At 33.9% G+C, this 12,451-nt stretch overlaps 1 long non-coding RNA gene across 4 annotated transcripts; it reads left to right on the top strand.

Annotated features, from left to right (window-relative positions):
• The first annotated feature begins 6,428 nt into the window (after positions 1-6,428).
• On the top strand, positions 6,429-10,372 carry LOC116018960. Of its 4 annotated transcripts, none has more exons than XR_004098649.1 (6): positions 6,429-6,728; positions 6,844-6,929; positions 8,575-9,556; positions 9,640-9,779; positions 9,871-9,943; positions 10,077-10,372. It is a non-coding gene; the product is annotated as an uncharacterized LOC116018960 (long non-coding RNA). The 4 variants fall into 4 exon arrangements; XR_004098648.1 differs by having other exon boundaries at positions 9,865-9,943; XR_004098646.1 differs by lacking the exon at positions 9,871-9,943.
• Positions 10,373-12,451: the final 2,079 nt, after the last annotated feature.

The raw sequence follows: 12,451 nt of genomic DNA, 5'->3' as shown, positions 1-12,451 counted from the left end.
AAAAAAAAAAAAAAAAAAAACACAAAAATTTGATGGCAAAAATTTAAATCCATACCCAGGCACACAACAATTCGAACCTGTGCACACGAAGACCTCCAACTGGGCACACAATACAAATATATAATGGCAACTGGTACTCTATAATTTTCTACAATTTTAAAAAACAATAACTCACAATATAAAAAGTAAGCACATTCAAGAACTAATTTCAAATAAAGACAATATTTGGAAAAAAAAAAATTTTTTTTAAAAAAAAACCACACAGCCTCTCCACTTGAGTACATCTCAAATTCAATTGTAAACAATCAGGAGTACATAAGTTCAAGCGATCACTTTCATTTTTGCACTACACCCTCCCATTCCAGCCTAGCCCAAATTCAAGCATTTATCATACAAATTGAAGAAAAATATCCAATTTTGAAGGTACTGCAATATACATTTTAGGCTTTTAGCTATGACCTTCAATTCTCTAAATTATTGTCAGAGATACAACTTGTCAATATATAGAATGAAAATTGCCAGTAATCTGAAACCTAACAACACTGCAAACACAAGCAATGTCTCTTGTTGAATTATACAAGAGTAAATGAAAAGTAATTTATATACATCAAATTATAAACTAAACAAAAGCACCCCTAACAAATTATTGCATCTAAAAGTCAAAGTAGAATGTAGAAAATCTCATTCGATAAAAATAATTATCAGCATATATGAAAAGTAATTTATATACATCAAATTATAAACTAAACATAAGCACCCCTAACAAATGCAAAAACAAATTTCCTCACCAGATGGAAAAAATCTAGCAAAATGCATGCGATGTACATTGGCGCAAGGAGAATATATATCTTCTGTATATACATTGGCAGCACCTACAAGAACTTTGAATTAAGGAAATATCAGGAAACTTACCACCATTGGAACCTCCAGCCCGTTTGCTCGGCCGCGACCCTCCTCGCTCCGCCATTGACGACCTAAGCATGCCGCCTTTTAAGATGAACTCAACATCACCGAGTACTATTCTTCAACCGCCAACGTCGACGAGAAGCTGACTGCAAGAAAAGAAGGAAGAGAAACTGTCGACGAGACCGGGGCTGTGAGGAAGAAGACCGGGGCTAGGAGGTAGAAGAATAGTAGAAAACTGGAAAAGGAATAAGAATCGTAAAACAAGCCTACCATAATTAAAACACACTCTACAATAGACAAAAATAACCCCACAACTCAAAACATGCCTTTTTTAGACAAACATAATCTAAAATTACAATTAATCTACACCATTAATTTTTCAAAACCAATGCACAAGATTTGGCCTCATAGTCCTCCATAATTTATGTGTCCTCATCGGAATACAGGTCTATATATATATATATATATATATATATATATATATATATATATATATATATATATAACAAGCGGTAGTCTAATACTACCTAAATTAAATGGTATAATAATTATACCAAAATTAAAACACTAGAATAAAAAGACACAAATAACCCCAGCTTCCAAAACCATCACCTCAAAAAAAAATACTCAGAGGACCACAGCTGGTAAATTGTTAATACTCAGAGGACCATTGGAAGTATTAACTCTAAAAAAACAAAAAAAATACATCAATCTTACACCATCCAATATTCTAATCCAACAATTACTATTTAACCCCATAGTACTATATATGTAATAGTTCTCACCTGAATAGATTCCTATATATATATATATATATATATATATATATATATATTTATATGATTGAGATCATGTGCGAAAGACTCCCCAAGTGAAAAATGAGCACAAATGTTAGTCATTAAATTCATCAAGATCTATTGCTCTTAAAAAAATTATACTTTGAATTAACAAAATTTATGCACGTGAAGACAGAAAAATGTGCACTTAAAGACTAAAATTATGCAATCGAAGCAATTTATGGTACCAAAATGAGAAATTTATTCAACTTAAGTATTATTGAAGTAATTACTATTACAAATCGTTTGTAAATATCACAAATTCAATTATAACTTTAGTTATAGATTATTGAAAAGAAGAAAAACATATAATAAACATTTGCTCATAATTGGGCACTTGAAGGCAAAAAATATGCGCTTGAAGGGCAAAATTCTACACTCAAAATCATAAATATGTTTAATCAAAACAATTTATGGTACCAAAAAAGGAAAGTTATTCAACTTAAGTGTTGTTGAAGCAATTGCACATACAAATTGTTTGTAAATCTCACAAGTTTCATTAGAAATTTAGTTATAGATTATTGAAAAGAATGCAAAACATATTATAAACATTAGCTCATAAATATGCAATTGAATGCACACAATTGTCCACATGAAGACCAAATGTTTGCACTCAAAATGGAAGACAAAGTACTGAGTCAGAACATATGCAATTGAAGAAGGAAAATATGCACCTGAAGAAGGAAAATATATGCACTCGAAGAAAAAAAACATATGAACTTATCTACTCAAAATTACAACAATGTCACCACGTGTTTTTTAATTCTTCTTCATTTTGAATTGTTGATTTGAACTTGATCTATGGTTGAAAGTTAACCCTTTTTTTTTTTACCTAAAGCATTGCTTTGCATATGTTCCGTAATATATATATATATATATATATATGCCGTTGTTCAGATGAGTCCACCCCTTATCATGAGTTCGCATGGACAACTTACATTTATTGATCTTGACTTCACTAATGGACATGATTTGACAACATTATTTTTGAATTTCCTTTTCAGTTGTATTTGTAAGGGTAGTACTGTAATTCGTATGTGCATCTAATTTTGGTAATGTATTTTTTAATGTTATTTTGCATGTATTTAATTGGTGTGTGACGTCCAGTGTATAGGGGGCTATTCTGTTTTTCCCAATTTTATAATGTGCAACTTTTGACGTATTAGTGTGCAAATTTACTTCTGTTGAATTGTTTAGGAACTGTGCATGATCTTGAGTTCTACGGTGTACCTACTGTGCATGATCTTGTCGCGGTGGTAGCCTGCACCGTTTTAGTTGAGTGGGTTTTTTGTGCCTTGGAACTTGAAAACATGGGATGAAAGGTTTATGTTTGTAAACATAATATAAATGGAAGAATCTACGTACCAATGTACGATAATCGTGGATACCGTTTATGCATGTGCACAGTTGATTATGCTACAGAGCACAGTAGTTTCCACTGCATACTTTCACCCACTGCTATTAACAATCAAATTGCATATGCACACATAGTTAGAGCAACTCCAGGGGAGCTGCAAAACGCCAAATATGAACACCATCTCACCATCTCACTATTTTTTTGAGCTCCAATATGGAAGCTACAAAACGGCAAAACACCATTTATTTTGGCGTTGACACTGTTCATCAACGGCATATTAGAGATGGGAAATAAGTATACCATTTTGCCCTTACTTATTTTTATAATTCTAAATGTATCATTTATTTGTTTTATGTGTATTTTTTATTTTGTTAAATACTTATATTTGAAGTTTGTATTATTAAATATAAATTATACCATTTTAAATATCTCATTGAGACGATCGAAACAAGACTGATATTGAATATATATTAATTAAAATTTCAAATACGTCAAACATAACTAGAACATAATAAAAATTAAAATACTAGAACATAATAAAAAGTAAAATACATATGAAATATTATTGATAGTAGAAAATACAACACAATTTTAAAAAATTAAATTAAATTAATAATGTTAATAAAAATTATTATTTACATCAGAAGTTTAAACTAATTAAGTTTGAACTAAATTATATTAAACTAATTAAATTCAAACTAATAATTGAGAAATCAAATTATTTTAGTGTATAAACTTGGTGTTTTAGTGTATATGGGTTGGAGATGAATAAAATTTAGTGTGAGAATATTGACATTTCGGGGAGCAATTTGGTGTTTGGTGTTAAGTGGGTTAGAGTTGCTCTTATAGGACACATTGCACACTAAAGTTGTTAAGTAATGGTCATGCACAATGGTTTTGGTGTTTGATATGCATATGCATAGTCGTTAAGCATACATTGCACAGTATGTTATGGACAGCCTATATCCATCTATTTTGGCATATTAGTGGTTGACGTTGTTAGGTTTTTATTCATGGAACAACATAGAATGAAAATTCAACCCAAAGAGAATAATAAGCCAAAATTTTGAAAATGCACGGCTGATAAGGATACATTGCACATGTTATCCGCGTTTACAAATCGCACATTATTTTTACCTCCCGTCTAATCTGGGACAGATGATTGTGTTGCAATGCACAAAATATTAGAAATATTCTTTGGCGTTTCAATTTTGCTCAATAAACAACAAAAGAACAATTTCTTACATTTAATTGCACAGAAGAGAATGGACATCCTAAGTGTGTTAGTAACCCCTCAAATTGTTTCAATTTACGAGCCGCTAACATCAATAGCAGTGTTATTAGCAAAAATAGGTTAAGAGTGAGTATGAAAGGCTTTTCCATTATATTGTAGAACCAAGTTGTAGGATAGTTATGAATAGCTAAGCTTAGGTGGAACAACCTTACTATGCACCATGCTTAAATTTGAGGCCCAACTATTACATCTATTTTATTGTACAAGTGGAAAGGATCTTGCTAGCTTGTCCATCATCTGAATTTATACCCTCCAGGCTCCAAAGAAACAATTAAGTCACTGTATAAGTGGAAGTGGAAGGGATCTTGCTAGATCTATAGTTTGTATTGTTGCTCGTCTAAATTTATCCTATCCCAGACGGCCAGACCCAGGTACAATAGCAGGAGAGCTTCAGCTTTTAGTGTCTAATCATTATAGCAAATTTCACAGATATCATATCATAAAGAAATTGGAACACATGATACAGTTCAGCTCAAGTAATCAACCAAAACAAAAAGAGTAAGAATTTCGTCTTTTATTACAGCAATAGGATTGAGTCAAGTTTTACTTGATATCAAAGAAGTCACTCTAAATGACAATACGGGATAAATTTGCCTCAAACAGAACCCAATCATGGCCAACCAAATCATCGTCAGGTGGTACTAGCACATTCCCCGGTTCATCAAAGAAAGTAAAGAGTAGATTTCCCGGAGCAATTTCAAATTGAGCAACCCCCTCGCCATTCCATAATTGCCCTGCAGGTAGCTCTATCTCCCAATAAGCATAGAGAGCTAGTTGTAACATCCTGTAAAATCTGATTCTGTTACCTACTAAATATTTTCTTAAAAGAAAACGATCAGAAAGATTCGGATCTTGTTGAAGGCTGTGTATAGGGATTTTTATCCCATCCTCATCCTCCTCCAAAACTATCCTGCCGAGCCCTCTAATGAAATCACTCCACCTATCTAATCCTATAGGATCTAAGGCCCAATATAACATGAGGTCTGTCCCTGGTCCCATAAACAATCATAGTGCACATGGAAATTACTCCATGGCCAGAGTACATGGGGAGAATGAACTTGGGGAGGGACTATAACGGGGAAATCAAGACCTAAAGGATGTGATAGATGCTGAATGCGACGTGCTAAAGATGTATATCCTATGACGTTTGTAATGTTCTCAATGAACACTTCTTCACCATCCCGAGGCCTCACAAAAACTGGTATCCCATGGACATATTGATCTTCTTCCCCTTGTACTGCCCCATCTTCTTGTTCTGGTTGTACTAGAGGGTTACCGTAGTAGTATGTATAGACGGCATAAAGAAATAGCAGCACCATTATCTGTAAAATAATCAAACTGTTAGTTGGCTAGTTGCAGTTCATATAAATAAAATAAATAAAACAATATTGCTATACCAGTATATGTAACACAAGCTCCAGCCAAATGGTACCAACAGAAACTCCCCCCAGAACAAGCCTATCCCACCCATGGCCTGCAAGCTGCAATCACAAAAGAGAGAATTTAGGAATGACAATTTGTCCCGTCTCCGAACGGGGATGAAAATTTTTTTCGAGGAACGGCCACGGGGAATGTGCGTGATTCCCCGTCAGAGATGGGGACGGGATACTCCTCCCCACCCTGCCCGTCCCCGAATATATATATATATATATATATATATATATATATATATATATATAATTAATGTAATGTTGGCACTGTATATATAAGTGACAGTATGCACTCTATATATACAGGCAGTACGTATATTATTGTTTATATATATATATAGACTTAGTATTTTAATTTTTGAGACTAGAACTTATATTTTCTTTTTTAATTATTAAAAATTACAATTATTAACGCGGGTGCAACCCGTTCTGCCAGAATCGGGTCGAATTCGAGCCAAAACGGGTGAAACCCGATTAAATTCTGGCCAAACATATTTAAAACGGTTCGGGTTCCGGGTTGATGGTTTAATCCGACCCGGAACCCGAACTAAAGGTATATATAGAGTAGATTTAGGGTTTCCAACTTTCCACCGCTCACCCCTCACTTTCACTCTCTCTTTCTATCTCTCTTTCTCTACCATTCTCACCCCCACAGGGTATCTCTGTGTCTCAACCACTCAACCCCATCCTTGTTCCGGCTCTCCGCTTCTCACTCCTCTCGGCTCTCGCAGTTTCCCAGCCACTCATCTCCGGCTCTCTGTTATGCACCTTCGTCGAATCGGCGCCCAATCCGCTTCTCACTCCTTTCGGCTCTCGCTGTTTCCCAGCCACCCCGTGACTCCATCTCCGGCTCTCTGTAATCTCGAGTCTTGTATGACGGCACCTTCGTCGAATCGGCGCACACGGTGAGTCCCCTCTAAGTATCTAGCCTATCACTTTTAGAGTTTCAGAGACAACTCTCTCTCTTTAGCTTTGAGTCGCCTCTCACTTCTCAATCACTTTTATCAACTCTTTACTCAGGAAACCCTAGATCTCTTTGACTGCTATTCGCTGGTATGCTACTCAATGGCCACCGTCAAATCGTCAAAGCCTCCAACCCAGAAAATGTAAGGGGTAACAACGGTAACATTTGATTTCATTACTTCTTTTTTCCCATAAAATTAAATTTCAACAATTTTTGAATAAATTTTTATTTTGTATTTTTGCAGAAGTTTGTTTATAGTTGTTTTTTTTTCAGAAAAATGTTATTTTTAATATTTATGGGAAACTAGTTCCCACATATGACAGTATATGTTTTTTTTTAATGTATTATTGGATCTTTTGCTGAGTAATTCTATAGTTTTTTTTCTGTATTTAGAAATTAGATCATATAGTATTTTATTTCCAGAAAAGCTAATTTTTACATTGTTTTGAAATTTGTGACTTATTTAGTTATATATTTATTATAAAAGATTTGAGAAAGTTATAAAAATTTTGTTATATTTTTTTTCCAGAACATTTAATTTAGTACTTTAGCCCCTTTAGTTTTTTTTTAATAATAATCATATAAAGATTCATATAAAGAATACAGTTTGTGTGTTTTTAAAATATGCTCTAATATAGGATCTAAACAGTGTGTGTCTGACTGTCTGCAAAAAATTTATGCATTTGATTTTAAACATATGCATTTGATTTTAAACAGTTTGTGTCTAATATAGGAGCTATAAACAGTTTGATTTTAAACATGGTTGGTGTGTTTTATTTTAAATATTGTTTGTGACTTTAATTTGTGTTACTTTTGCAAGCCTTGCTCAAAATGTAATGAGCTTTAATTTGTGTTACTTTTGTGTTATTTTAAATCTTTCCTGTTACATGCTATAGCTATTTGCCTACTTACATTTAAAAGGAGATTCGGTAACTATAAATATTGAAGTTTAATTTGTTATTAAGTTATTTGTATTACTGTATATTTGTGTGTGTGTGTGTGATTTAGAAATTATGTTCTCTGAATTCTATATGAATGCATGTAAAATGCTTCCTGAGTTTGTATTGTAATTCTAGTGTTTATTTCTTGTTAAAACTCAGTTTAAATTAGTTAGTAAAATTCAGAGAGTTTTTATTTCTTCAAGTTCTGTAAGTTTAATTGAATAAACAATTTTTAGATTTTTAAAGAATATTAGACTTTATCAGACTATGGAGATTTGACTATTTGAGGTAATTAAGAAACAATGTAAATGTTGGTATAAGTGAAGTTTTGGTAGTCCTTTGTGTTACATATTTACATTGTCACTAATTCACTATTATATTTCAGTTTAATGCTTATGCCGAATGGTGTGCCTTTATTTCACTAATCTTTATCCTTGTAGATAAGGAAGAATCATTGAATCAATTTGTTTCTTCGAATGGGGGATCAAAGCATTTCCCCCAATCTTATTTCACTAAGCTTCATTTAATTTTTGTTTTTTTTGTTAATTGTAATTATCTTTGTTATCAGTGCTTTTAATAGGGGTGTAAATGAGACGACTCGGTCAAAGCTCGACTCGAGCTCGGTCAAAATCGAGCTCGAGCCGAACATGAGCGGCTCGTTTAATAATCGAGCTCGAGCCGAGCTCAAATATTATAGGCTTGTGGCTCGTCGAGCCGCTCGTGAGCCTTTTATATATATATATATATATATATATATATATATATATATATAATATCTAAAGACAGCCACATTCACACACCTCCACCTCCGCCTCCTAAGTCCTAACCTTCAACCCTAATTTCTAGATCTAAAGACAGCCACATTCACACACCTCCTCCGCCTCCCTGCGAGCGACTCTGCTACCTTCTCCACCTCCCTGCGAGTCCGCGACTCAGCGACCTTCTCTACCTCCCTGCGGCTCTGTGACGAAGCAGCCAACGAGGACAACAACAGTCGGACGAGGACTCATTGCTCAGTGCACATTCCTTACTCCTTAGTCACTCACGGCAACGGTTGTTAGCGGCACACCCTCATCCCTATCTCTTCCGACATTACTCCGGTGAACAATAGCTTAACGAGTGGCGATTGGTATAATTTTTTTACTGTTCGTTCTATTTCATATAACCTAGTTTATTTGTTTTGGGTGTCTTTGTGTTGGACTCGGATTCCTTCTCTGATTTATGGTTTTCCTATGAAATATTCATGTTTTTCCAATCTTATGCTTATGCATCTATTTTTTGAATCTGTAAGATTAGTGTTGTTGGTGTAAGATTTGAAACTTTTTTTGTAAACCAAGAAATCAAGAATACAACAATGGGCTACGCCAAATATTATTGATTTTTGAGTGAGAGTTGGTAGCTTTAGTGCACATATGTGGACTTTCCAGTAAGTATCTATAAGAATTAGTGTGTATGCTAAATTTCATGATCTTCTAAAATATTGAACTAACTGTTTTTATCTGATATTATTGTGACTGACAATTGTGTTAAGGCAATGCTCTTTATTATTGTGATTGACATTGTCACTATCATTATTATCAAGGTTGGTAGCTTCTCACAGTCTCCTAATTTTGCTTCCAGTTTCTTTGGTACATAGTCTAGTTATAAAAAAAAAACTGAGACTGCATTCAAGTGTAATATAATTTATAGATCCAGGTTGAAGTTTTAGGCTGTTAGGCCATTATTATTTGCATTCTAAAAGCACAGCATACTCTTATAGCTTGTGATATCAGCTTCCTTTATTCTGTTGGAAGTGACACAATGCTGCCAGAATCATCATTCTCAAAAGGTATGATGCTCTGCTCTTAACTTTCTTTGTGTTAAGAGTGAAGTTTATGAGATTAAAGAGTATAAAGATGTTTGAATTTGCAGTATTTTAGGGGTGAGAAATGCAAGACCCTCTTCATTTGTTGAAGCTCAATCCCAGCTTGATTCTAGCTAGAAGATGAATATTAATTTTCATTTCATTACAGCCTTGAGGTTCCAAAGAGCTTCACTGTCTTGCAAATGAGGTTAATGAAGTTTTTTTTTTAAAACTAATTTTTCTAATTCCTATGTTTGTCTAGCTCATTTTATAAAGTTCCCCTTTTGTTTTAGTTTCAGATGGGAATTAGGAGTTATTTTTTATTTAAATTTTTAAATCCATGGTTCAACCCTTTACTGCAATCGTAATTAAGTTAAGTATTGTCCCTTTACCAAACTTCTTCTGGAGGTTTTGTAGTCATGACTATTGATTCCTTTTTTGTAGTTTCTTGTTATTTAAATTAACTATGACATGTATATGTCATTTTGTTTTTGTGATGGAGCAGAAACCGTCTTCCACCATCCCCACAGGAATACATAATTTTAGGTCTCAAACTTCGGAGACTATGTATGCAGAATAGAATTGCTGAATTTCACACTGAATTGGAGTTGCCTTCTCCAAATGCCTTGGAGAATCCTTGTATTTTGGGAAGGACCACTGTTGTAGTATTGTTATAGACTTGTAGTTGATGTGATGTTAACTTGTATTGAGTGCTTTGAACTTTTGAAGAACTTTTGAAGTTTGGACTTGTGATGTTTTTAAAGTTTTATTATTTATGTATGGGTACAATAATTTTTATTAGATATTGAAGAATGATGTTAAATTGGTCAAATTCAAGCTCGAACTCGAGCTTAAAATTCGAGCTTGAACTTGAGCTTAAAATTCGAGCAATCGAACTCGAGCTCGAGCTCAATTCGAGCTATGTCGAGTCGATCTTCAGCTCGAGCTCGAGCTTGAGTTTGAACACTCGAGCCGAGCTCGAGCCGCTTGAAAATTTGGTGAACCGAGCTCGAGCTTAATATTTTGAGCTTGGTCGAGCTCGAGCTGCCCTGATCTAATTTTCCAGAATATTTAATTTAGTATTTTGTTATAAACAATTTTTAGATTTTTAAAGAATATTAGACTTTATCAGACTATGGAGATTTGACTATTTGAGGTAATTAAGAAACAAGGTAAGGAATGGATTACTATTCCATAGCTATGCTAGGACAATTGTTTATATGTCAGATTATAAGGAATGGATTACTATTCCATCTAATCTTATTGTAATATTTTCATCTTGTGCTTTAATGAAATAACTCGTCTATCCTTAAAAAAAAAAAAAAAAAAAAAGAAACAATGTAAATGTTGGTATAAGTGAAGTTTTGGTAGTCCTTTGTGTTACATATTTACATTGTCACTAATTCACTATTATATTTCAGTTTAATGCTTATGCCGAATGGTGTGCCTTTATTTCTCTAATCTTTATCCTTGTAGATAAGGAAGAATCATTGGATCAATTTGTTTCTTAGAATGGGGGATCAAAGCATTTCCCCCAATCTTATTTCACTAAGCTTCATTTAATTTTTGTTTTTTTTTTGTTAATTGTAATTATCTTTGTTATCAGTGTTTTTAATACCAAAGAAACAACAGCAAACTGAATCTGTAATTTCACAGCAGTGAACAACAAAAAAAAAAAAAAAAAGAAAAGGAAAATCTGTAGGAGAAGAACCAAATACCTTTGCAGTAATGAGCAGCAACATGCGAAGCATCTCACACCTTCCCAGCAGTTTGAAGGCCATCGTTGCGGTCTCCAAAGCAACAACAGGCAGCAACATATCACTGAAAACAAATAATGCACTAAGTAAATTCAATGGCAGAGACAAGTATACAAATTCAACAGGAAAATTCATCAAAAACCACTTACGTAAATGTAGAGACCGTGCGAAGCATCTCACACCTTCCCAGCAGTTTGAAGGCGAGGATGATGGATACAGTATCCAAAGCAACAACAGCAAATGTAGAGACGGTGCGAAGCATCTCACTGAGAGGCTGAAAGGATAACCTTACCAGCAGTTTGAAGGCGAGGATGATGGATACAGTATCCAAAGCAACAACAGCAAATGTAGAGACGGTGCGAAGCATCTCACTGAGAGGCTGAAAGGATGTAGAGACGGTGCGAAGCATCTCACTGAGAGGCTGAAAGGATAACCTTACCAGCAGTTTGAAGGCGATGAGAGGCTGAAAGGATAACCTTACCAGCAGTTTGAAGGCGACGATGATCATGGTTGCCGTCTTCAAAGCAACAACAGCAAATCTATAATCAATAATCATAAAACTTCAAATCTAAATTGCAAGGTGTGATGCATAGAAAGAGCATAAATCTCATACAGCATCCATGATCAGGAATAAGAACAGGCCCAAGGAAAGGAAAAGGTTACTTCCGGATCAGGAATAATAAATAAAATTGAAACGATCATAAATTAACAGCTCATACAGCATCATACCAAGCAATCCAATCAATATCTGTGATCAAAGTTGAACAACAAAGATAACACTTCAAACCTAAATTGCAAGGTGTGATGCATAGAAAGAGCAACTATTCACAAATTATTTACAACAGGAGCCTACAACAGCAAGTCGATGAAGCAAGCTTTACAGGAGAAAAAAGATAAATAGCGCCGGATATATATAGAATAGAAATAGCGTTGTCAATAATCTCAATTTACAATACAGTGAACTTTAACATCATAAATTTGATATTCAAACACCACAAAGAAGATTGATGAAACAAGTTGGAGAAGAAGAGATAAATAGGGAAGCCGGAAAAAGATATATATATATATATATATATATATATATATATATATATATATATATATATATATATATACATATATA

This window comes from Ipomoea triloba, chromosome 5 (assembly GCF_003576645.1).
Source record: "Ipomoea triloba cultivar NCNSP0323 chromosome 5, ASM357664v1".
Classification (NCBI taxonomy): Eukaryota; Viridiplantae; Streptophyta; class Magnoliopsida; order Solanales; family Convolvulaceae; genus Ipomoea; species Ipomoea triloba.
Note: the sequence above shows the minus strand (reverse complement) of the source record. Positions and strands in the feature narration are given on the sequence as shown.